The sequence below is a fragment of the Rhipicephalus microplus genome, chromosome X (assembly GCF_043290135.1).
Source record: "Rhipicephalus microplus isolate Deutch F79 chromosome X, USDA_Rmic, whole genome shotgun sequence".
In the NCBI taxonomy this organism is placed as follows: Eukaryota; Metazoa; Arthropoda; class Arachnida; order Ixodida; family Ixodidae; genus Rhipicephalus; species Rhipicephalus microplus.
Window position 1 is genome coordinate 93,683,838 of NC_134710.1, and position 27,814 is coordinate 93,711,651.

The 27,814-nt window shown below is 45.4% G+C and overlaps 1 long non-coding RNA gene and 2 other non-coding genes across 5 annotated transcripts in view; all 3 read right to left on the bottom strand.

The window, feature by feature from the left end:
• Positions 1–27,814, bottom strand: part of LOC142775657 (uncharacterized) — a 320,531-nt gene that overhangs the window by 192,756 nt on the left and 99,961 nt on the right. The gene's annotated exons all lie outside the window — the stretch shown is intronic.
• Positions 25,138–25,210, bottom strand: TRNAT-CGU (transfer RNA threonine (anticodon CGU)). The gene has a single exon. It is a non-coding gene; the product is annotated as a tRNA-Thr (tRNA).
• TRNAT-CGU (transfer RNA threonine (anticodon CGU)) lies at positions 27,414–27,486 on the bottom strand. The gene has a single exon. It is a non-coding gene; the product is annotated as a tRNA-Thr (tRNA).

The following is a 27,814-nucleotide window of genomic DNA, read 5'->3' on the forward strand; positions in this document are numbered from 1 at the left end:
CGAAAGCTTCCGCGCTGGTGATCACGTGAGGGATGTACGCTAAGTTGGGGAAGAACGATTTGCCCTGCTCTTTAAGAAGCTGCTCTGAGTTGTTCGAGAAAAGATAAGGAAAACGCTCGGGAAGCGCGGTAGACAGCTGCTTCGGTGCGAAGCTTACCGAACGGGCCTTCAATGACAACCGTAGCGATTGGTAAGCAAGCACTCTGCTCCTCGGCGACTTGCCTGATCCACGCGCATTCTCCTGTAAAGTCATCCGGAGACACCAATGAAGGATGGACAACGTCCATGGTTGCCGCTGAGTCTCGAAGTGCTCGACACGTTTTCCCAATCACACTAATTTCTTATATATACGGCTCTAACAACCGCATGTTCTTTTCCGATTCTCGGATCATTGCAAAAGCAAACCTTTGCTTACAGTTGATTGCGATGTGCCCTTCCTTTTTGCAGTTGTAGCAGATTCGCGCCTTCCATTTGTTTTCCGATTCTCGGATAGTTGCAAACTTTTGCTTACAGTTTATCGTCATGTGCCCTTCCTTTCTTCAGTTGTAGCAGATTCGCGGCTTCCGTGATTCAAACACCCGTGTGGTATCAGTGCGTTGTTTAGGAACCTCACTCGATTTCTCCGCTTCTGTTTGCCCTTCCCCTACACTGTCCTTCGTAAGAGACGGGTCCTTCTTGAAATTACGGTGCGGATCGGGTCTCCGTTGATCAGGTTTCTTTGAAAAGCCCTCTTTCCGTTCAACCGTTTCAACGCGCACTGCCCTGCTATGCAGCTTTCGGCTAGTATAATACTCCTCAGCTTACTCTGCTGCCTTGTTTAGCTGTACTTCACCAAGTTTGTCCTGCAGCCAAAGCTTGACATCCTCCTCGATGCAGCGGTACAATTGCTCCAATGCAATGCATTCTACCACTTTATCGCGATCGTCATAAACACCTTCGCCCTTGAGCCATTGAATTAAATCAGCTTTAGGACGAAACGCGAAGTCAACGTGTGACTCATTCCCTTTTTTAGCATACCGGAACCTTTGCCGGAAAGCCTCGGGTGACAACTTATTACGTCCCAAGAGCACTTCCTTAACCACGTCATAGCTCTCAAACGCTTCTCTCGACAAGCAATTTATCGCGTCAGACACTTCGTCGGGAAGAAGAGCTAACAGGTTCTGCGCCCAAAGAGACCGCTCTAAAGCATTTCGCTCACAGATGTGTTCAAACTTGACGAGATACTTCGCCATGTCCTCACCTACTACGAACGGTGGCAGTTGGTCCCGAATTTTATAACCGCTGACCTGAACTGTCGGAGAAGCTACGCTAGGCGCCTGCGAACACTGTATGATTGCCAATTCTATTCGTTTCAACTCGAGGCGCTCCTGTCTCTCGGCCTCCTCACGCTCGTGACATTCGCGCCTTTCAGCTTCCTCGCGGCGTGCTTTTATATCCGCCCAGGCCTCATCGATTTCTTCGGCCGACACTCCTTCATCCTTCATCATCTCAAGGATCGCTTGCAGTTACATTCCGTTTGGTTCTTTCCACTCGCCTCTCGCTTGTTGCGCTACATTTGCTGCTGCCGCCAACGAAGCTGAAGACGAGAACTTTTCATCTGCTGGCACCTTGAGGAAACGACCGCTCCGACATCATCTGAATATAGAGACGTTTATTCGTTTCTCTTCTCCCCCGTCACTGTCCCTGCACCCCTGGTTTTATCCCCTGTCTCCCCATTCAACCACTCTTACAGTCCAATCGTAACGCACCACTCTTATAGTCCAATCAAAACGCACAGATGTGTCTCTCCTCGCCACAACCTCGAAGACCCACCGCCTCTTGCCCCCTCATCGGTTCTCCGCCGTCGCTCAGGTTTCTTTCACACCGGTTCCCGGAATGGTCGACGACGGGCGTTGCCAGGTCCTGGAAAAGCGCCTCCGAGTAAGTTCCCGCGATACGGGGTTGACAGGCCATCAATACAATTGGCCCCTGCGCCAATGCCGTCGCCTCCGCTGATTGTCCGGCGGACGCGTACGTGTACCTTCCACGTGTACCTTCCACGTGTACCGGCCACCTGCAGCCTGGCTTGGTCTCCTGTAAGGCGCCATAATTGAGCCCGACAGCGGCAGGGCAGTTGTCGCGTCCTTTGTGGCCAGCAGACAGTCATCGTCCCGCATTCCGGTGGCCCTGCTTCCTTGTTGGTGAGGGGTCGCCAGCCGCTGGGTGGGTAACATAAGGTATTCGGGGAACGCACGAAGTTCCAGCCCAACACCTCCCCTCCAACTGTGTTGCACTGTATCTATGACATGCGACACAAACACAACCACATATGCACACATGTTCACTGGCTCGACACATGAGGCACCAACTGTCACTCGTACCTCGTTGACTCCGTCGCGCATGCGCTAACAAAGCATACACCCCCCTTAACTCACCGTCCCTTTTCTGCGTCATCGTTAGGAGTCACTAACCGCGACATTGCGTCGGCATTAGCGTTTAGACACCCCTTTTTGTGTTCATTTTCCAGGTTATACTTCTGTAGTGCCAACGCCCAGCGTGTCAGCCTAGTGCTCTGCGGAGTGGTTAGAGTCAGAAATTTGAGTGGGTTACGATCGGTAATCACCTTGATTTTAGCGCCAAACAGCCAAACATCCAACTTCCCTAGTGCCCAAATGATTGCATAAGTTTCCTTTTCTATTGTGACCCATCGGGTCTGAGCCGAGCTAAGCTTCTTGCTCAGAAAAGCGATAGGGCGCTCCTTGCCCACCAGATCCTGCTGTGCCAGGCACGCACCAACGGCGTAATCGGATGCATCGGTGGCGAGGATAAATTCTTTCCCCGGGTCTGGTGCCTGCAACGCCGACGCCTGCACTAGACAGTTTTTCACCTTGTCAAAAGCTTCCTGTGCCTCTGTATTCCAAGTTAATTTCTGCGGAATACGTCGGCCAGCTAGGTTAGTCAGAGGCATAATGACTTTGGAGTACTCGGGCACGTAGTCCCTATAATAGTTGGCTAGCCCTAAGAAACTACGAAGCTGTCCCTTTGTTTCGGGAGCCGGGATCTCCTTTATCGCCCTGACCTTCTCTGGATCGGCTCCGAATATCACTCCTACTGCAGTTACTCGGGCGTGATATGCGCGAAGCTTGTTAGCGTGAATGGTTCTGCGTGAACCGTCCTCGAGCTCATCTAAATAACTGTACGGTCGCAGTTTTTCGACCACTGTGATCGGTCCCTTCCACCTCGCCACTAGCTTCCCCTCTCCTTCCTTCCCGAGCCATAGTACTTGGTCCCCCGTGACAAACTGTTTGTCTGTGGCCTTCAAGTTATAGCGTCCTACGTACTCCTTCTGAGTGACTTCACTCTGTCGGGCGGCTTCTTCGCTAGCTTTTTCCAAACTACTTCGGAGCTTCGCAAGATATTCCACTGCTGGCATACCCAATAATTCCGGCACTTCCCAGTCTCCTGACCAACTCATTTTGAGAATGAATAGGGGCCCGTTCGGCACCCACCTGTACATGAGCTCGAACGGTGACCGCCCTGTAGTCGCATGTGGGACCTCACGATATGCCCATAACAAAAACGGAATCATTCTATCCCATTCGCGTCCATGTTCGCCGACTATGTGAGAAAGCATTCTTTTGAACGTGCCGTTCCAGCGCTCGACTAAGCCGTTGCTTTGCGGGTGATCGGGCGTGAAAAATCTCGGAGTTGCCCCAAGTCTTCGCAACATCTCCTGTGTCAAGCTCGACGTAAAGTTGGTGCCCTGATCTGAGCGAATTGTCTCTGGCACCCCGTGTTGAGAAAATATCTGCTCTCCTAAATGACCTGCCCATGGTGAATCGTGAGCCATTTTCAGCACTTCTTTGTGCTTGTGTGATGGTAGCACTAACTGTTTGCAGATGCGACCCGCGAGGTGTTTCTGATGATACAATAGCTCGTCTTGAACGAGCATGTCATGCGTTGCGGCCTTTGCCTGCGCCCAAGCATCTTGCAAAGCCGTGTCTGCTTCCTGAGCCTCACGAAACTCCTGTCGTTTGCTTTTGACCGGCTCGGAACCTTCGCTGTTGCTCTCCGCGGTTATGACGCCTGCCATCACCCGTTGCTCTTCGCATGCCTCATCTGACAGCTCTACCATAACTTCGGTCTCCTCGACTGCTGAACACTTGTCTGACACTATGTCACGTTTAACCCTTTCCTCGAGAAGCTGTGCGTAATCGTTGGGCGTGATCAGCGCATCGGTGCCCTCTAGCAGCTTATCTGTGTTTGCACAAAGCACGGCCGACTGCACCGCCTCGGACATCACGTAAGGATTTCCTTCAGTGGCTATGAGCGGCACGTAAGCCAACTCAGCGGTTACCTGTTGCCTGAACGCTCCCGTCAACTTTATCTGCGAACCCGTACCATCGTACTGAGGTACCACTGCCTTTCTGATGACACTCACCTCCGCTTCTGAGTCTACCACGGCATTTAATGATCGACCTGAGCTCTTAAGCGTTACAGTTTTCAGTGAGGGTTGTTTCTGCTCTTTACGCTGCCGCAACCTGTCTGACATTGCTATTTCTGACCCGAATGCAGAAACCGTCACCCTCGCGACCACTGGACCGTTTTCTTGTCCTGCTGGCCTAGTGCCTTGCCTTGCACCTGAGCCCTTATTGGGGCAATTCCTGGGAATGTGGTCGGCACCCTTACATTCAAAACATCGCCTTTTTCCTTTTCCATCCGTGGGTGTATCTACCGCTGTTTTAGCTTTCTTTGGCCACTCCTCTACATTTGCCTTCTTTTGTGCTGCCTTGCACTTTTAGCTCTCCTCGAATCTCTCCGCGAGCCTAGCCACGCCACTGGGCAGCAAAAAGGACTCCAGTTGATTTCAAATGACATGCGCTCTCCCTTCTGGGCTCAAACATTCTTTAAGTGATCCGCGACGACTAGCTGCTTGAGTTCCTCGAACGTGCCTACCTTTGAACTCTGGACATAATAGTCAAAATAATTCTCAAGGCGTACGGCAAACTGATCCCAGGACTCCCTTTCTCCCTTTTCCGATCCCGCAAACAGCCTCTTGTACTCCGCCGCCGAAAGCCTGAGACCCTCCAAAATGCTTGACTTAAGCTTAACATAAGCTTTGCGCTCCTCTGCTGTAAGCCTGCACAGCAGCCCGCGTGCCCTTTCACTCAACTGTGGCAAAACTAGCCCGGCCCACCATTCGCTCGGAACTTCATACGACTCGAGCATTGCCTCAACATCCTCGAACCACATTGGCACAAGCGCCTCTTGGTTCGGCATTGGTGCCAGTGCACCCTTTAACAAGCTTGCGAATTTCAGTCGCCTGTCTTCCTCTGACCTTCCGCCAAGCGCTACGCTGTCATCGCTCTCGTTGGACTCTGCCCCATTACGGGCTCGTAGCCGCTGGCTTTCCAGCATCAAGCGCTGCTTCTCCGTTTCCGCCTCAGCAATTTTTAATTGAAGCTGGAGCAGCGCTAGCTGCTGTTCCGACGCCGTAGCTGACGTGACACTACCATGACCCCCCGTGCCGCTGTCGGCGACTCCCAACGCCTGCAAGTTTCCTGCCCCGTCCCCGTTCATTTCCGAGTTGTCCCTTCCTCTGTCTCGCAAGTTGTAATGCTTTGTCATCGCCTGCGCCCAACAGAAAATCAAGAGGTACCCGCCTGAAATAGCCTTGCGGTGCGCTCTTTCTCCTCGGAATCCGGTGGACTAGCCTTGCTTCGTTGATCCCGCAGCCTGGTAGTCAGTTGAAGGTGGTTGTCGTCAGTCTCGGCCGATGTCGCTCCCCGCTGTCCTCCTCAGTTCAGCCATGCAGATCCTGTCGACTGCGCCAGTTACGTTCCGTTTGGTTCTTTCCACTCGCCTCTCGCTTGTTGCGCTACATTTGCTGCTGCCGCCAACGAAGCCGAAGACGAGAACTTTTCATCTGCTGGCACCTTGAGGAAACGACCGCTCCGACATCATCTGGATATAGAGACGTTTATTCGTTTCTCTTCTCCCCCGTCACTGTCCCTGCACCCCTGGTTTTATCCCCTGTCTCCCCATTCAACCACTCTTACAGTCCAATCGTAACGCACCACTCTTATAGTCCAATCAAAACGCACAGATGCGTCTCTCCTCGCCACAACTTCGAAGACCCACCGCCTCTTGCCCCCTCATCGGTTCTCCACCGTCGCTCAGGTTTCTTTCACACCGGTTCCCGGAATGGTCGACGACGGGCGTTGCCAGGTTGTGGAAAAGCGCCTCCGAGTAAGTTCCCGCGATGCGGGGTTGACAGGCCATCAATACAATTGGCCCCTGCGCCAATGCCGTCGCCTCCGCTGATTGTCCGGCGGACGCGTACGTGTACCTTCCACGTGTACCTTCCACGTGTACCGGCCACCTGCAGCCTGGCTTGGTCTCCTGTAAGGCGCCATAATTGAGCCCGACAGCGGCACGGCAGTTGTCGCGTCCTTTGTGGCCAGCAGACAGTCATCGTCCCGCATTCCGGTGGCCCTGCTTCCTTGTTGGCGAGGGGTCGCCGGCCGCTGGGTGGGTAACATAAGGTATTCGGGGAACGCACGAAGTTTGAGCCCAACACCTGCTTTCGTTTAACACGGCCCAAAGTAATGCCGAGTTCCTCACAAATTTCGATGAGTTCCTTCATTTTAAGGTTCTCCATCGTTCGCACTAGCCTCTTGCTGTTTGCCCCTGTTAAGAATCTACTTGCCATACCCACTAAAAGTCTACTAGCAAGACGCACAAGCAATTTCAACACTGCCGTGTTTACTCCCTCCGCATTAACTTTGGTTTCACGGCGCTCTGACTTTGCTTAAAACAATCAAAGCTCATTCTAATGCTTCACACAGCGATTCTCTAAACTACTATAACCTGAGCGAGAGTAGTCTGGTGAACTGAGGGGAAAACATGAGGCACTCACCGCATTGATGTCGCTGAAGCCGGCCGATCCCGCAGCTGCCAACCAATGTTACGAAGCGCGCCTTCGACGACGTTACGAAGGGCGCCACGAATCTCACCGCTGCAACCACTGTTACGAAAGGCGGCGACGCCAACACGGTCCCGAAGGCACCACTGCTTCGAACTCCGCCAGGAAGGTCACCAGCCGTTTGGTAGCGTAGGTTTCTCAGCTCGCGACGGCGCAGAGCTGATAGACGAGCGGACGAGACGACAGTTAGTTAACAAGGTTTATGTACGGCAAAGACATAGATGCGTTACAAATTCGGCACTGGGGCCGACAGCTTAGAGACTCGGACAGCCGCGCTCTCCCCTTTGACACATAGGTCTACTGCTCGCGCCGCGCCACAGGGCTTTTTTTTATATGCACCGGGTAGATTGTTTGAGTAACCAAATGTCCAACCAGAAGCGCCGCTGGTCGTGAGGTCAGAATCCTCCAATGGGGTCGCCGCTGGGCCGCGTCATTCTCATCGAATCCGGAGCCGCTGCGCTGCACGTGGCTGCACCCAAAGACGAGTGACGTCGCCACGCATTGCGTCAGACTCGCCAGACAGGAAGGCGCCGATTGCTTCGACGGGATCGCTGTGCGTGCGCGACAGAAAGGCACCGCCGCGTGACGACGCCGTTAAGTTGTTCGCGTCAGGCGGGCTCGCATGCTGGCCTTGGCACACATTGCCTTTTTCAGAGGCATGGACGTTCGGTGTGGACTCGCAGGCATAACAAGGGTTGCGCTGAAAGCTAAAACCCTAACCGGTTGTTGCTGCACCCTGCAAGGAGAAGCAAAGCTTGTTCAAGAAGAAGCGCAGTTCCGGAAATTTGCAGTTAAGCCGTAACTTCTACTAAACGACGACGGATTGAATGTGCGGTTGAACTAAAGGAATAAGGCACTATCTTCTGCAGTCCTTGCGGGAGCACACCTCAGCGCCTCGACGATGAGAAAATAATCGACCACCCCTCCTTCCCCCTCTCCCCATAGCATCGGCTAAATGGGGTGGCATGTTTGGCAATATTAGCTATCAGGCCACTCTATTGTCCTACCAGAAGGCAGTCAGACAAGTTTGGCACGTGTACCCGGAGCCGGTCTTTCGAACCTCGCCCTACTTGCCGGAAGAGTTCTTGGAAACCAAGGTCATCTATAGGATCATCGGTCGTGCGCAAAATCTTGGTGACGTGTGCAAAATGTTGGTGCAGTGCGTTCGTGACCATATTTGGGCATCGTGTAGACTGTGCTCTCTCCACGTGCATTGTGTGGTGTCTTTTCCCGCCTTCGTGGATGGAGCACCTAGACCATCGAACACCGTATTGGCCGAAGCAGTGGACAATGCGCCCAAGGTTGGAAACGTGGCGCTATATAAGCGTAAGACTTTTGTATGTTTAATGTTCAACAGTTCTCCTGTACAGTTCTTGACTTATCGTTCTACTTGATCACTTTATCACCTCCTTTCGAATTATCAGTTATTAACCACATAAATAAATTGTTGTTTTTACGAGCCCCTCATCTGACTTGGTAGACGATGGGTCCTAGGACGGATACCCGCTACCAGAATGAGACCCGCGGGACCCGGAGTCGCAGCAGTTAAAAGAGTTTCAGCTGGATTCAACGAGAGCAGAATTGTGGGTGGAATCAAGTTGCAGCTGTAGTACTAAAATATAGACTGCGCTGCCTTTTTTAACAGATTCTAAGAAAGATTATTTCGATGCTACTTATGACGACGCAAAACAGCACACGCTGTGTGAGGAACCAATGACAGTTTATTGCGAATGAAAATTCTCTTAGACTCTCGGTACGCCGATAAAAAAACAATAAACGCTGAATGCTATTTGGTAGGTCATTTGTTGTCATTAACGTTGTGATGTTCTGGTAAAATATGTGCCCCCCTTAAATTGCAGAAGGAAAACATACTGAATACTGATTCTGTGCGTAACAATAGCAACGGTGACCGTACAGTTCAAGCTTTTAGTTGTGAAGGAAACTTAGCCATTGGCCGACAACTTTTGATAATATTGTGTGCAACATCAAGATACGTCTTTTCCAAATATGCAATTCTGGTTGAAATCACCACTATTATTAGCACCTTTATTGTGATTATGGTTGGTCAATGCAGGCCATATTTTCTGAAAGACACTATTTTTTCTTGTCCTTGCAGCAGGAAAACGAAGCCTAGTTGCTACCTATTCTCTCTCTGCTTAACCTTAATCGTATATATTTATACGGACATTTTTGGGAGCTATTCGTACATCAATAAGATACCGTTGCATCACCCTCGAGCACGAGGGCACGACATTATGTATCAATAGCTGCCAGTATATACCGGTATTACTGGTAATCGATTTGCCAATCACGCAGCCCTCTCAGCTCATGAAGGAGCTAGAGTAGTTCTGATACCCCTATCAAAAATTTATGCAGCGACACAACTTTTATTTCCTCGCTCGGAATCCTGCACTCATGCTTTGGTCATCTCCTAGTTTCCAATTGAGTCAGCTACATGAACTTCGTCCTTCGCTCAAGTTACAGCTACCATCACGAGTTTTCCGCTCCAATGCGATGCTACTATGGCCCTGCTGGTTGAGCGTTGTACACTACCAAAGATGTACTCGTTAAGCAACGCTATAGCGGACGCCTCTAAATGCAAGTCTTGTGAAGCTGCGCTTGCCATGCCACCCAGTCATATCCACTGCGGATGCTTTTGGACCAGCTGTACTCGACCCCATTTCCTGTTCTGATACCATGGACATGAGCGTAGAGGGGGCAGAGGACAATTAAATTGCTGCTAAAATACTTAGTCAACACATTCGTGTTACCGTCAGTCGACTGTATGTGCTCCCCCAAATGTGCTCGGGAGTCTATCCACCCCTCATCTATTTTTCGAGCGGAAGGTATAGCAAACCGGACGTGCGTCTGGTTAACCACCCTGTCGTTTCTTGTTGCTCTTTCTGGATTTCATTTATTCATAACCTAAGAAAAATGATGCTTGCGGTGAGATGCAAGGCGTTCTGGACCATGGCGAAACAACTTATAAGGAGTTGAAAGAAGTTGCCTCTTACTCTTCTTGGAGCAAGAATGCTTGATGCAAGAGCCTTACGTAGTGTTTCTTTGGAACTGCGTTAGTTTTGAATGTGAGTAATATTAACATAGAGTGGAATCAGAGGGCAGGTTATAACATATATCCAGCATTACTTAATGTCTTTCTCGCTAATTGTATCACCTCCTGCATTCAGATGCACTCGTGATAAGCGTGATTTTGTGCCATTCTCCAGGCTGCTTCCACCAAAAGTAGCCATGACCGAGTCGGCGAATATGATGGAAGTACGGAGTGAGCGTATCACAACATTGCTGACCTCTTCGGGTGCCTGCCCTTTAAGCGACCCCTTTGATAATGTTGCCACAAGAGAGCACATGAATTTGTTATGGGGCTTATTTATATGCATAATCATATGGGAGAAGCCAGACTACATCTAATTGTACGCAAAGGATTTCAACGGAGTTGTTTGCTCTGTTTACGCTTGTTAGTCATGTATATATACGTAACCTGTCAAATGTGGAAGTGGGAGGGCCCTGTTACTGTTATCAAACCTTGTTTCGAAGAAAACTTCCAAGAGCCCTCAAGTGAACTTATATCATGTTCACACACACATACACACACACACGCATATATATATATATATATATATATATATATATATATATATATATATATATATATATATATATATATATATATATATATATATATGTATATATATATAGGAAAAGAAGTGTATACCTAAGGGCTCGTTTTTCCGTGTTTTAACACAATATTAATGAGATCTAAAAGACAGTAATGCCAAGGAATGTACAGGAGAAGTTATTAGAACCAATAGAGTGTAAATAAGAAGAAAGAAAAGTGGATGAAAAAGTAACCAGCCGTTACATATATATATATATATATATATATATATATATATATATATATATATATATATATATATATATATATATATATATATATATATATGTATATATATATATATATATATATATATATATAAGTTTCCATTCCCGTTTCACTATATAAAATGTACATTAACCTCCCGGTTCATTCAATTTCAATAAACTTATTTGCATAGCGCAGTAATTGATGTTTGGTGGGCACGTAGCACTTAAACGTAGGGCTGCGTAGCACATCGAATAGGTGCGAAAATGCTTGAGGCCCGTTTGCTCAAAGTTGAATGCACGGTTAAACGCCACGTGGTCGAAATTTTCGGAGACATCTGGTACGGTGTCTGTCATATACATACGGCAGTTTTTGTATGTTAAACCCCACATATCAATCAATCAACATCGAATAAGCAATTAAGGGCCTCATTAGATTATATATAAATATATATATATATATATATATATATATATATATATATATATATATATATATATATATATATATATATATATATATATATCAGAATTTATCACAAATGTAGAGTGGACATATTTGTATCTAAGTAGGTGCATATTTGTGCTTTGCGTCAGCAGTGCGTAGTCGATAAATTCACTGGTGTGCGTATACATCGGTTGCGACGTCAGAATCTGAGCTTAGATATATTTTACTTCATCATTTTAAGTATATTTTGCTGGCATCTATAATTGCGTGTATAAGACCTTCACCGTGTCTAAAAAAGGAAAGAAAAGGAGAGATAAAAAGAGAGGGGGGGGGGAGCTAGATGAATTACAAAGCGTGACATAGGCCGTAAAAGACAGAAATAGCTCGAGATGTCAGAAAAAGTATGTGGCTTTAGAGAGTATGCAGCTTAACGTGATGTATCTCACATATTACTCGAAACTAATGCGGCCAAGAGACGGCCCTTTCTTCTACGACACTTCCTAGCTTTTTCACTTTGTGCTCTTACCGCTGGCGAGCGAACTGCGTGCCACCTGCTCATTACCGGGCAGCGCAGAGCTCGCAGTCGGAGTCTCATCTCACTTCGTTGACGGAATCCTTTCGGGCCTCATAGCGAAGCTCGCTATGCCGACTCGGAACTCGTTGAAATAATGGAGAGTGGATACCGCACTCGCATGCTCTGCACGCTGGCTCTCCCAGTGAAGCAGACAAAAAGTAACAAGATTCGTAAAGACATTGGTGGTGAACATCTCCTTTTGGCAGGGACGAGGGAAGGAAGCGAAGAGAGAAAAGTCGGCGCAAATTCCTATCGATACGAAGGCGGAGGAGAATAAAGTGTTTAGCAACGAGCGTCTCCGCTTGCGCACCGCGTCCCGGGCATTCCCGACATACCAAAGCATTCCCACGCAGGAACATTTGGTTGTTTTTCACTCTTTGCTGCATAACCTTTGTAGTTTTTGAGCGAAGGCTAAGTCTACCTAAGTCCAAAACAGTTGGCGATAACATTAGTGAACGCCATTTCATACGAATCTTAGTGGGTTTCTGGGGCGATTAGGTTGGTATAAAGAAAGTATAAAATAAAATAGGGTATAGCTAACGGCTATATTCAGTTCTAATGAGGCATCGCTGGGTCCTTTTCGCCATCGTTTCATTGAAGCAGTTCTAGAAAGAAAGGGTGTTTTAAAGTGTCGTCGTCAAAGGCTGTTACGCAAGACTTTTTTTTTCCCATTCCTCTACGTTGCTCGATTTTTTCACTGCATATTTGACTTCTTATTTAAAAGCCACATGGAATGGAAGTCAAGTCACAATATTATTACGTACGGACTCTGAAAGATTTTTCATTCAAGCACATCGTCGTCACTTCGTTTCTCTCCAACTTAGAGGCAACCCTGCGGTGTGTTCAGTCTTACTTGTGTCAGCGTTTCAAGCTCGGTGGATTAGTGGTTGCAATGTTGCACTGCTGACACAATGATGATGATGATAATGATAATAATAGTGATGATGATTAGGATGATGATGATGATTATTATGATGATGATATGTGGGGTTCAACGTCCCGAAAGCACCATATGATTATGAAAGATGCTGTAGTAGAGAGTTGCGGAAATTTAGATCACCTGGGGGTCTTTAACGAGCACCCAAATTCGAGCACACGGGCCTACTACATTTCCGCCTCCACCGGAAATGCAGCCGCCACAGCCGGAATTTGATCTCGCGACCTGCGGGTCAGCAGCCGAGTACCTTAGCCACTAGACAGACCACCACGGTTGGGCACTGACACGATTGTCGTAAGTTCGATGAGGGCGAAATGAGACAGACCCAGGGAATGTACATGTCAGGGCACGTCACGTTAAAAGCATACCTCCAGTCCGGCATCCCCCATTATCAAGTCGTGGTGTTGAGACCTAAATGTCCACTTGTTATCAATACTTTACTATGGTATGAGCGAAAGAGTGCTTGAAATTGTAAATTTTGCATAAATGAAAACATATTTAAGAAGCTTTTTTCAGTAGCTACCAACTCGTTTGAGTGTTATGAGCAACCAAGGTACAGGCTACCCGTTCAGTCCATGAAAAAGACCACCGAGTATCAATACCGCTTTGTCGGACAGCCACCAAGATAGCTCCGCATGACTGTGTGCCAATGCACCCCTATCTGAGTGTAGTAAACCACATCTCGAGCAAGTCCAATTACATACCCTTAATCCAAACATAAGCCTTCGACTTCCACCTTGACTTCACCGAGGAGACACGAACCTTTTGTATAGTCTATGTACGGTTAGGCATAGCGCTAACCCACGCCTACGTGTTCCGCCTATTGATGAGCAACACCACAGCCTGTGGCCATTGCAGCTACGATGAAACAACTGTTCGGTGAGAGTGCCCGCAGCACAGTACACAGAGACAATCGTTATCCGACGTGTTCAACCAGTTGGACGACCAAGCTCTGCTGGACGAAAGAAGCCAACGCATTGATTGAGCTTAACGTGACATCAAAAGGCTGTGCAAAGACTCTACTGCGCTCCTTGCGATCCACCGAGCTGTGTTAACTCCTCTAAATGAAGTGCCATTTTTTTTCTCTCTCTCTCTTAGGGATTTGCCGATTGGAGCCTTGCAAGACAGACAATTGTTAACACTCTTGCTTTTCTTTTATTCCCCCCTCTCTCTATTTCGCTTCATCACTTTGCTCATTCTCTATCCCACTGAACTTATGGTTACAAGAGATAATAACAAATAGAACTATAAAAACTGAATGCAGACAACTTTCCGCCGAACTATAACGAAAAAAGACTACACAGTTTGCTACAATTACTACTCACTCTGGGAAAGACAAAGGAAATACAATATTTCCTGGCCATTCCAGCCTTGCGAAAGATGTTCCGTGAAGGTGTTGAAAACAGCCCATACAAGCACTGAGGGTAGTATAGAATGCTTTATCGCTGTAGCGGAATGGTAGCAACAATCGCTTTGTGGTCATTATTACGTGCCTTGATGGGTTCGGTGGCCATTTCCACTGTCGGTGGCCACTTCTCCTACATTCATTCATTCATTTGTTCTAGCACACTGCAAAGTAGACGGCCATATGGCTGCCCAAAATTAAAAAAAAAAATCCCTAATACAACAGTAATACGTAATCTCACAATCGTCAAATTTATACAATGACAAACTATACTAACAAGAGAGATGATTAATGTAACGATAACGGCAATCAACGCGACTTTGTAAACTCAGTGTCAAAAGCTAACGGCAGCAAGCAAGCCAGAAAAGAACAAATGAAAAATAATTTATACAGAATAATCAAAAAAGGTCCGGCATTAATTAATAAAAAGAAACTCTTCAAGCGGGGTGTATCCGTTACAGCCGTTGCTGATTGTGGTGGTAGACTCGATATATTGAATGTCATTGTACCTATAAAAGTTTGACAAGCTTCACATCTCGGACATCAATAAAACAGCGATGATGGTGGCGTTTACTTCGTCAGGCTAACGCATTTCCACTTTCTGCAAGTCTTTTAGATTTGTCGTACCAAAGCTCTTTAATAAATAATCTTTGTTAAGCTTTAAGGGGGTAGTATAGCCCCCATTTATGATCCCGAAGCATCACGTGACATTGGTGTCACTATGTAACGCGTGCGCCATTTGGGGCGCTTTATTTTCTTTTTTTAGTGTACCAGTGGTAAGTAGTGGGATTTAGATATTATCTGTCGCACATACCCATTTATGATGCTCACTGGCGTTACCAGTGTTTTCAGACATGAAAAGATCAGCTTAGAACAATTTCGCTGTTAAGCGATGCGACTATAGGTGCAGCAGGAAACATGAACTTTTTAGAGGGGCTCAATTTTGAATAATGTGAGGACAGCAGTATTCAACAAACAGCTAATGAAGGTTACTTTTGCGATAATAAACTTACGAAAGAGAGTCACGTTGGGCTTTTTAGGCCAAAATGCAAGTTCTTGAAGATTAAGCTGTGACTTCATCATCGTAAAACTGGCTGTGCGTTCATTAAAATCTAAGATAAAGCGAATGGAACAATTCTGTAAGTTTAAACGCGAAGCATTTTTTAGCGAAATTCGGTGACTTTGAGCAGATCTATCTATCTATCTATCTATCTATCTATCTATCTATCTATCTATCTATCTATCTATCTATCTACCTATCTATCTATCTATCTATCTATCTATCTATCTGCCAGCCAGCCAGCCTGCCTGCCTGCCTGCCTGCCTGCCTGCCTGCCTGCCTGCCTGCCTGCCTGCCTGCCTGCCTGCCTGTCTGTCTGTCTGTCTGTCTGTCTGTCTGTCTGTCTGTCTAGCCGCCTACTACTTTTAGCTCTCCTGGCCGTTTCGATAATGGTATCAATACCAAAATTGGTATGTCACACCATGACCTAATGACGAGCACAATCGAATAGCCATAACATGAAAATCATGACATGTCTGTCATGAATGTCATGATTTACAATTCATGGTCTTGCTGTTTTGGCGGTGGTTTCATTCACATGACAATTCGCAAAACTAGTATGGTGTGACATGACTGCATGGCGAACATCAGTGACACGCCCTAATGTGGAAATTACGACATGCATGTCATGGAAGTCATGACTACACGCGACGCACATGGTGCACTCGTGGTCGTTTCGCTAGCATCACATATACCAAACTTGGTATTACAGGACGTGAATGGATGACGAAGGTATATGACTGGTGCAAACATGATGATCAAGAGATGCGTGTCGTGTAAAACATGACTTTATGCTACCCTCACAGCGCGCTCATGGCCGTTACGCTAGCTCCACATACACCAAATGCGGTATTACTGGACGTGAATGGATGACGAAGGTATATGACTGATGCAAGCATGATAATCATGATATGCGTGTCATGTAAAACATATACATGCTACGCTTATATCACGCTGGCGGTCGTTTAACTAGCTTCCCATATACCAAATTTGGTAATACGTGACGTGAATGGACGACAATGGTAAATGATACGTCGAAACATGATAATAATGACCTACGTGTCATGTAAAACATGACTACCTGCTACGCTCATAGGGCGCTCGTGGCCGTTCCGCTAGCTTCACATATGCCTAAGTTGGTATTACGTGACGTTAATGAATGACAAAGGTAAATGCCACGTCCAAGCATGATAATCATGACCTGCGTGTCATGCAAAGCATGACTAGATGCTACGCTCATTGCATGCTTGTGGTCTTTCGCTAGCTTCACATATATAAAGCTTCGTAATACGTGATGTGAATGGACGACGAACACAAATTGCAGACGCAAACATAATAATCATTACATGGAAATCATAAGGCAAAATTTACGTACGCCTTGTAAAGTTTTGCTAATATTAAAGTTACATATCAACCTTCCTCATTCAGGCTTCCCATATCATCGATTCCCACTGTACGTGGGACCTGCCAATTTTCAGTATTCGAGTTTTCTAAGCCTTGCCACTGAGTGGTCCCAGACGTATGACAGGAACCGATCATTGTCAGGTTTCGAATAGTTGAGGTTAATTCTTCTAACGACCACTACTGCTGCACTTATAATATAAAAGATTGTTCTTTTATATATGAAATGTTAGGTAAGTCACATTTCAATGTTACAAGTGGTCGTCACCGTGGCAGCTTCCACAACAGTAACTTTTAGCATTAACAATAGCGGGGAGCACATAGTGCGTATCACGCTTTGTCATCAATTATCTTGTTTCAATGCTTGTGTATGGCTTGTTCTTAACGGAAGGGAATGACGCAGTATACGCTGTTCGCATGATACCAAGGAATGTACACGCAATCGCTTCAGTCGCTGAGAGTAATTGATATTGTAAGCAGACAGGAAATACAATCGGTGGTTGGTTAGTGCCAGGGAATAGATACCAATCTGGGTGGGAAAGGCAGCTGAGACTGGCAGAAAGTTAGGTGGTATGATGAAATTGGGAAGTTCACCAGAATAAAAATGAAATCAGCTCGCAAAATAAAATAGATGATCATTACAAGAGTTTTTTCTCTTACTGTGCACATAAAATTGGCTGGTCATGATTATAACTTCTGGAACATTTTAATGTATTACATATATAAGGAGCTATCGTTAATCAAAGATCGCCCGTATACGCAAGGCTCACACTTTCTTTTATCTACTAATGCTGTGAGTGTGTTTTACTTATATTTTGCGCTTGACAATTTGTGCCCTCATGAAATTTCGGCCCGAGTGCTATTGTGCAGTTCACGTTACCTGTCGTTCTATAAGAGTGAATACTTCATGTCATCTATTTATTATTGCTTTTGCGCGCTGTCCTTTCGAACATTTGGCAATTCATTGGAGCTAATTTGCCACCCCTGTGATTGTTACTTTCCTTTTTTTACAACTTCAGGCTCTTTTCTTTCTTTTGCAATAAACATTTACGTAACCGTTACTTTCTTAGCCTGTCCATTTATATTCACTATATTTAGTCGTGCACTTTAGACTCTCACTTCTTTTCCACCACATTCATGAATCATTCTTCACGTCTAATATTTGCTCTGTGATTCTTTGTCTTCAACATAGGTCGAACCCATGGTCTCTTGCAAAGCTCGGGTTTTAACATGGGCTCCCAATCAGAACAGATTTGTCTATCTATGTTTAAAGGAACGCAATAAGCACAACAATTTTTCATGCATTAGTTAAAAGTACAACTTCACAATCACGAAATCACCTTTCTTAAATTGGCATGACGCTTTAAAAGCGAGAGAACACGCGAAAAGAAAATACGAGAGGAGACAACACCTTGATATTTCCGCAACAAACACCATTGATTGATTGATTGATTGATTGATTGATTGATTGATTGATTGATTGATTGATTTACATGTGGGGTTTATGTCCCAAAACCACCATATGATTATGAGAGACGTCGTAGTGGAGGGCTCCGGAAATTTCGACCACCTGGGGTTCTTTAACGTGTACCCAAATCTGAGCACACGGGCCTACACCATTTCCGCCTCCATCGGAAATGCAGCCGCCGCAGCCGGGATTCGAACCCGCGACCTGCGGGTCAGCAGCCGAGTACCTTAGCCATTAAACTACCGTGGTGGGGCCACAACAAACACCATGACATCACAGATTTTCAAGGCGTCGTATGGGTCCTAACTAGATTTGATTCAATAAAGATAAAGAACATTGTCATTTGTGGATGCCATAGGCGTAGCATACGAAGTTTCAAACAATTTATTTGAGCCAATGTTGCGAAAACATGAAAATACTTTTTGAAAATTGTTGCATCACGTGTGGAAATTCTGGGGCGAAATTTAAAAATGAAACTTCAACCATGATTTTATCTGCCAGTGATGAAGTTAATATAGTGAAACATTTGGCACTAGAGTCTTCAAAGAGCAGTTCATCAATCTAAACGAAGTCCTTGTTTCTCTCAAGTGTCTCTTTAACTTCTAATCTAGACACGATGTTCTGTTTCAAGTACCGAATATCGCTTTCGAAAGCTTGCGTTGTTACCATTGTTGTTTTCCGTATACCTCCCACCAACCTATCAATATTTCCACTGCAATGAGTTCATTGTTTCATAAAGTAAGAGCATTCCACATCTTTTTCACCGTCAGCTTCGTATATATCAGAATAGTATTTTTCCTCGGTTATGCATACTTCCCAGTAGGCATTCACATCACCCTATTACTAGGTTGTGGGCATGTGACCTCCGTTTGAGTTTTTGTCAAGTCATTAACTGCAAATTTACTCAGCGTTATATACATTTACTAACGTCTTAGCATTAAAGTTAAAGTGTACATATGACACTTTGTTGTGACATGTGCTCACAGCATTCAAAAGTCACCCAAACTATCTGCTAACAGCACTATGCATATTTGATCCAGTCGCCTTGGCACTATACCGCACAACTATCGTTACATGAAACACCATGCATCTTTTTATAGAGGGCGAAAGAAAGGCACCAAGAAGAGTCCTTGGACAGGTCAACCAGAAGAGCTCCCGATTTGTTTATTTGCTCTCGGAAGGAGGAAATAAAAACTGGAAACGCTAATAGAGTGAGCGCTGCATGCACACAGAAGTGGTCGTCACTCAACATTCGGATCGATTTTTTGTGTACAATATTTGCCACAAAACATGTGCATTATAGATTTCCGAAGGGCATAAAGTAAATACATTATGCCCTGTTTGATTCATATATACCCTAGTGGTTATTTAGTAAACGAGTCCTTTATCCAGCCCCGCCGCGGTGGTCTAGTGGCTAAGGTACTCGGCTCCTGACCCGCACGTCGCGGGATCGAATCCCGGCTGCGACGGCTGCATTTCCGATGGAGGCGGAAATGTTGTAGGCCCGTGTGCTCAGATTTGGGTGCACGTTAAAGAACCCCAGGTGGTCGAAATTTCCGAAGCCCTCCACTACGGCGTCTCTCATAATCATATAGTGGTTTTGGGACGTTAAACCCCACAAATCAATCAATCATCAGTCCTTTATTCAATGGTAACAGTCATCTCAAACAGTTCATTTCATTACGGCTCATACTTGCATAACGACGCAAGAACATGTTTACTCATGCAAATACTAACTATTCTTTCAAATATTACGACTACCTGGATCTGTACAAAGCCTTACGTTGAGCAGCACTGGGCTACTCAGCGCTCGTGCTACCGCCGCCGTTTCTCTTGTTTATGCCGCATAGCTACACCACGCCAGTTGTTGCCACTTTGCTGGTTCATCAGACATACTTTCATGCATAGGTATGAGAATCGACCGACCCATGCTCTCTAGACCACCTCTGCAACAGCCTCTACATCAAAACCAGCCACCTTGATTTGCTTAAGTTATCCACACACACACACACACACACACAAATACACACACACACACACACAAATACACACACACACACACAAATACACACACACACTGGATGGAACAAACGCACAATGAACTTGAAGAATTGTCGTTATTTTCGAAGTACTTGTCTTTTAAGAATACGTGTACAATAGGGGGTCTAACCAGTGACATAGTATTGTCAACTCATGAAGGTCTATGTCGCAAAAAATAAATGAATAAATAAAAAGCCTTGTTTAATAAAAGGCGTCCTAAAGCCAAAATTATTAATTTTAACCACCTGAGGCGTTCCTTTATAATGGCCTGAATCATAGTGAAGGCGCCTATTTTAATGTTTTGTCAATCAGACATATGAATTTCAGGAAATCTGATCCACACTGTCGGTCTGTGAAGTATTTGACTCACCTCAAGTATTTCCCTTGACAACTGGGATCTACTGAGCAAATCAAGCTTGTGAACACATGTGTACTGTCCGATATGTAGCTATCCTCCTAGCCAGTGATATTATTCTGCATTGAGGTCTCAAATATTGTGCTTTCACAGAGGCTCTATTACTTATATTATTTCAGCGCCCTATGTCACACACTATTACGGTACACAAAAATCACCGGCCCTAACGTTGAACGGCATGGAACTGCGCGGGCTTTCGGGGCGAACAGAGTCTAGCGGGAGCGGTTCCAATGGCCCAGCGGCTTCATAGTTGGTGCCACCCGCACGCCTTCTTAGAGGCAGCGCTCCATCGAAAAGATGTCGCCGGCTGTGGCTCGCTCTCGGGCGATTAGTCCCGTCTCCTGACCGGACATTTTGAGCCATTTCCGCGCCCGGGAGCCAGCAGCGGTGCGGGTTCCCCCAGAGAATAAGAGATAGTGGAGTGCGCCCCGTGCGGTGCTCTATCGTCCAGACGCGCCGGCGACGAGATCGCCGAAGCTTTCGTAGCGACCACTGCCCAATAGAAGCAGTGTGCCGCGCCTCCCCAGCCGCCTGTCCCCCCCCCCCCTCCCCTGACAGCGACAAATGGCGCACACGGCTGCTGCGACACCCGCCACTGCTCTTTGGTGCAGCCGTGTCGCTTCTCGGGTCGCCCGAGTGCGCACTCGTGCTCTGCAGAGCTTGCGCTCGCCGTTTCAGACGACCATGGCAACGAAGTTGTGGCTTAAATGTGAACGTTGCCGCTTGAGTTATAAAGAAAAAAATCGTCGTCAACAAAACACCACGTCTGAATGCCACTCGAAATCTTGCTCAAAATCTTCCTTATGAAAGAATTGTTGATTCTTCTTTTTTTGAACACATACGGTGCTGGCTAAATCTTACCATGGCACATGATAGTCATCATTACCATGCGTGTTTATTGCTTTCTTGGATTTTGCAGGTTTCAACCACAAAGACTGTTTGTTAGCAACGCTCAGCGGCTGCTGCCGCTCATTGCTGCAACCGGCGCCGCTCAGTCGCTCGCATGTGAAACAGGCTTAACGCGCCACAAAGCTTTAGAACCTACGTGGTTGTTTCGGCTAATTTTGTTAAGACTACATGCGGGACGTGAATAGTCAAGTCGAGAACTCAGTAAAGCGCCAGTGATAGGGCTCGAATCTTCGAAATTGCATGTATCAATGCTGTTGCATCTCCCTGCAAATGAGATTATCGATGGCCGACGCTATGTTCGCTACTATCAGTGTACAATGTGTATTGCTTGTATTTCATTTTTTGTTTCGCAGGCACACGTCTGCCCAACTACATAGAGTTTCCTAATATAGACTAGAGGTAACTCTGGAGCTAGTGTCTATGGGAGCTGCAACCCACGGCGCTTCAGCTAGCATGAGAATGATGGGTAGTACACATATTTGTCTAATATTTGTACTTCTGGCCTGCTTTTGGCTCCGTGTGTTGTTCATGTAGCTTCTAGCTGTTTTCTCACGAAACAAAAATAACTAAATGTTCTCCGGTTGCGCTACACCACCTAATTCTTTTAGACTTACCTTCCCAAATCGGCTCACGAAGTTCAAAAGGGTTCAATCTTTCTTTCAAAACAAAACCGAAACACAGCAATAAACGAAGCCGCAAGTACAACTCGCCGCCCGCAAGTACGAAGACTAGGCAAATGTGTGTACTACCCATCATTCCCATGGTCGCTGAACGATCGCAGCGCCAGAGTACCATCTAGTTAACTTTAGGAAAGTCTATGCCCAAATAAAAAAACATTGGCCCCACATCTGCATGTTTCACTGCAAATGTCGTCGAAAGACGATAGTCTTGCGTGTGGAGAGAGTGAACAAACCGTTTATTTGATGTTATGCGCGGAAAAATTACTCGATTGTATTCTGGAAGCGCTGCGTTTGAGAGTCTCGATCCATGCAGCAAAGGTGAACGAGCGCCACGTTAGACACGAGCGCTATCTGGCAGTTGTCTTCGAAAACGAAGGAAGGTGTGTGCGCCCACCTCCATGGCACCCACAGAGAAAGCTGCGCGCCTGTCTCGGAGGCGATACGGTGTAGAACGCAAAGCGACGGGCCGGTGGCACCACCATGTCGTCTTAGCGAAGTGTTAGAAACACTTGCCTTTTTGAGCATCGTATTGCACTGTCAGCGCAGCGTAATAAACGCTACGGTCCTTGGAATTACTTCTGTGTGCCTTCTCTAGTTTGAAGACACACATACAAAATATCGACATGTTGTTATGGGGCCTCAGATATGCGCAATAATTGCTTTCAGTTGAAAATCGCAGAAGTATGAGCGCTGAAACTTGAGCAATATTGGTGGGCGCTGCGATTGGGGTTGGCCGTTTGGGGTATCGTTTGATGCCATTTGAGGTATTGTTACGGTGGACAAACAGACAAATGTACAGACAGACAGACCAAAGTTTTGGCGTCTAAGGTCCCCAAAAAGAATGTCGTCTTTAAAAGTATTCTCTTGAACCCTCTGACTAGTGCCTTCTTCACCGTCACGGCCTCTTGACATCTGGTGGAGGTGCTGTTCGTTTCTGTTGAGGATGCCCCCGTAAAACCGTGAACAGTGAAACTGATGCAGTGAGCCGAAGTCGTGAAAAAGACAGTGATGCCCGCCCTCCAGAGAGTTCTAGTCGAAGGCTACAAGGTCTACCGTAATGCTACAGGCCTCTACCCGATAAGGCGTGGTAAGACCAAGGTCATGAACCAGACTGCGGCTACAATTTCCACCATCTCGGATTCTATAACGTCTATTGCCCAGTATACGGGTCTCTAGCACTTCTACTCCAACGAAATGCAACTTCTGCGACCGAGATCGAACTTGGGACCTTCAGGTTAAAAAAGAAAATAAATCTGTCAGAAACAAGCGCTATTCGAAGGACCAGTAGAAGCACACAATGTTTGCATGTGTCAGTGCATGCCCTGTTCCCTTGGTTCTTATAGAGCTTTGATTGATAGTGCTCGTTTATATATATATATATATATATATATATATATATATATATATATATATATATATATATATAAGATCTAACAGACAATAATGCCAAGGAAAGTATAGGGAAATATACTAGACTGAATTTTAATGTAAATGTGAAAAGAGAAAAGTGGATGAAAAGATAACGTGCCGTGGGCAGAAACCGAAGCTGCGCCTATTGAATAATGCGTTCACTGAGCTACCACGGCGGCTATCCTCCCGGCCACTTTATTGAATATATATGTGAATTCAAATTTGGGAGTGTATGTCAGCGCAACCAGTAGCCATGGAGGCGAGTGTGGTACACCCTTTATGAGCCTGTTTGGCGTCACGTAGAACGTGAACTTCTTACGAGCTGCAGGCTGACCAATAGTTCCTCGTATACAACCTAAAGGCACCACGTCTGCCAGTACGAGACCTTCGTTAATGTATTAGGTAAAGAAGTGTATACATAAGGGCTCGTTTTTCTGTGTTTTGACACATAATTAATGAGTTCTAACAGACAATAATGCCAAGGAAAGTATAGGAGACGGTATTAAACCGAATTGTAATGTAAATGTGAAAAAAAGAAACTAGGTGACAAGATAACTTGCTGTAGGCAAGAATTCACTGATGGCGCTGACTGACACTCCCTCGTTTAAATTCACATATATATTCAATAAAGTGGCTGGGAGGACAGCCGCCGTGGAAGCTAAGTGGTAGAGCATCGAACGCGTTAGGTGATGGTCGCCAGGTAGGTTCCTGCCAACGGCAAGTTATCTTTTCACCCACTTTTTTTCTTCACATTTACATTACATTTCGGTCTAATAACTTCCCTTTATGCTTTCCTTGGCATTATTGTCTGTTAGATCTCATTATTATTGCGTCAAAACACAAAAAACGAGCCCTTAAGTATGCACTTCTTTACCTTATATATATATATATATATATATATATATATATATATATATATATATATATATATATAGGGGAAAGAAGTGTATACCTAAGGGCTCGTTTTTCCGTGTATTTAACACAATATTAATGAGATATAACAGACAGTAATGCCAAGGAATGTACAGGGGAAGTTATTAAAATGGAATGTAAATAAGAAGAAAGAAAAGTGGATGAAAAAATTACCAACTGTGAGCAGGAATCGAACCTACGGCCTTCGAATTACGCGTTCGATGCTATAACCAATGAGCTATCACAGCGGCCCTCCCTCCATCCACTTTTTTGGGTTTATCTGTGAATTTAGAAGTAGGAGCGACAGTCAGCGCCATCTATAAGCCAAACAACGAGTGTGAAAACACTCTTATGCGCATGTTTCGCGTCACGTAGCACGTGAACTTATTATGAGTGGGCAGCTGATTAATTGTCCCTCTTATACAACCTAAACACACCAAGTCTGCCAGTACGAGACCCTCGTTCAATGAAAATAAGGGAAAGAAGTGTATACCTAAGGGCTCGTTTTTCCGTGTTTTTAACACAATATTAATGAGATATAACAGACAGTAATGCCAATGAATGTACAGGGGAAGTTATTAAAATCAATGGAATGTAAATAAGAAGAAAGAAAAGTGGATGAAAAAATTACCAACTGTGAGCAGGAATCGAACCTACGACCTTCGAATTACGCGTTCGATGCTCTAACCACTGAGCTATCACAGCGGCCCTCCCTCCATCCACTTTTTTGGGTTTATCTGTGAATTTAGAAGTAGGAGCGACAGTCAGCGCCATCTATAAGCCAAACAACGAGTGTAGAAACACTCTTATGCGCATGTTTGGCGTCACGTAGCACGTGAACTTATTATGAGCGGGCAGCTGATTAATTGTCCCTCTTATACAACCTAAACACACCAAGTCTGCCAGTACGAGACCCTCGTTCAATGAAAATAAGGGAAAGAAGTGTATACCTAAGGGCTCGTTTTTCCGTGTTTTTAACACAATATTAATGAGATATAACAGACAGTAATGCCAAGGAATGTACAGGGGAAGTTATTAAAATCAATGGAATGTAAATAAGAAGAAAGAAAAGTGGATGAAAAAATTACCAACTGAGAGCAGGAATCGAACCTACGACCTTCGAATTACGCGTTCGATGCTCTAACCACTGAGCTATCACAGCGGCCCTCCCTCCATCCACTTTTTTAGGTTTATCTGTGGATTTAGAAGTAGGAGCGACAGTCAGCGCCATCTATAAGCCAAACAACGAGTGTGAAAACACTCTTATGCGCATGTTTGGCGTCACGTAGCACGTGAACTTATTATGAGCGGGCAGCTGATTAATTGTCCCTCTTATACAACCTAAACACACCAAGTCTGCCAGTACGAGACCCTCGTTCAATGAAAATAAGAAAAGAAGTGTATACCTAAGGGCTCGTTTTTCCGTGTTTTTAACACAATATTAATGAGATATAACAGACAGTAATGCCAAGGAATGTACAGGGGAAGTTATTAAAATCAATGGAATGTAAATAAGAAGAAAGAAAAGTGGATGAAAAAATTACCAACTGTGAGCAGGAATCGAACCTACGACCTTCGAATAACGCGTTCGATGCTCTAACCACTGAGCTATCACAGCGGCCCTCCCTCCATCCACTTTTTTGGGTTTATCTGTGAATTTAGAAGTAGGAGCGACAGTCAGCGTCATCTATAAGCCAAACAACGAGTGTGAAAACACTCTTATGCGCATGTTTGGCGTCACGTAGCACGTGAACTGATTATGAGCGGGCAGCTGATTAATTGTCCCTCTTATACAACCTAAATACACCAAGTCTGCCAGTACGAGACCCTCGTTCAATGAAAATAAGGGAAAGAAGTGTATACCTAAGGGCTCGTTTTTCCGTGTTTTTAACACAATATTAATGAGATATAACAGACAGTAATGCCAAGGAATGTACAGGGGAAGTTATTAAAATGGAATGTAAATAAGAAGAAAGAAAAGTGGATGAAAATATTACCAACTGTGAGCAGGAATCGAACCTACGACCTTCGAATTACGCGTTCGATGCTCTAACCACTGATCTATCACAGCGGCCCTCCCTCCATCCACTTTTTTGGGTTTATCTGTGAATTTAGAAGTAGGAGCGACAGTCAGCGCCATCTATAAGCCAAACAACGAGTGTGAAAACACTCTTATGCGCATGTTTGGCGTCACGTAGCACGTGAACTTATTATGAGCGGGCAGCTGATTAATTGTCCTTCTTATACAACCTAAACACACCAACTCTGCCAATACGAGACCCTCGTTCAATGAAAATAAGGGAAAGAAGTGTATACCTAAGGGCTCGTTTTTCCGTGTTTTTAACACAATATTAATGAGATATAACAGACAGTAATGCCAAGGAATGTACAGGGGAAGTTATTAAAATCAATGAAATGTAAATAAGAAGAAAGAAAAGTGGATGAAAAAATTACCAACTGTGAGCAGGAATCGAACCTACGACCTTCGAATAACGCGTTCGATGCTCTAACCACTGAGCTATCACAGCGGCCCTCCCTCCATCCACTTTTTTGGGTTTATCTGTGAATTTAGAAGTAGGAGCGACAGTCAGCGCCATCTATAAGCCAAACAACGAGTGTGAAAACACTCTTATGCGCATGTTTGGCGTCACGTAGCACGTGAACTTATTATGAGCGGGCAGCTGATTAATTTTCCCTCTTATACAACCTAAATACACCAAGTCTGCCAGTACGAGACCCTCGTTCAATGAAAATAAGGGAAAGAAGTGTATACCTAAGGGCTCGTTTTTCCGTGTTTTTAACACAATATTAATGAGATATAACACACAGTAATGCCAAGGAATGTACAGGGGAAGTTATTAAAATGGAATGTAAATAAGAAGAAAGAAAAGTGGATGAAAAAATTACCAACTGTGAGCAGGAATCGAACCTACGACCTTCGAATTACGCGTTCGATGCTCTAACCACTGAGCTATCACAGCGGCCCTCCCTCCATCCACTTTTTTGGGTTTATCTGTGAATTTAGAAGCAGGAGCGACAGTCAGCGCCATCTATAAGCCAAACAACGAGTGCGAAAACACTCTTATGCGCATGTTTGGCGTCACGTAGCACGTGAACTTATTATGAGCGGGCAGCTGATTAATTGTCCCTCTTATACAACCTAAACACACCAAGTCTGCCAATACGAGACCCTCGTTCAATGAAAATAAGGGAAAGAAGTGTATACCTAAGGGCTCGTTTTTCTGTGTTTTTAACACAATAATAATGAGATATAACAGACAGTAATGCCAAGGAATGTACAGGGGAAGT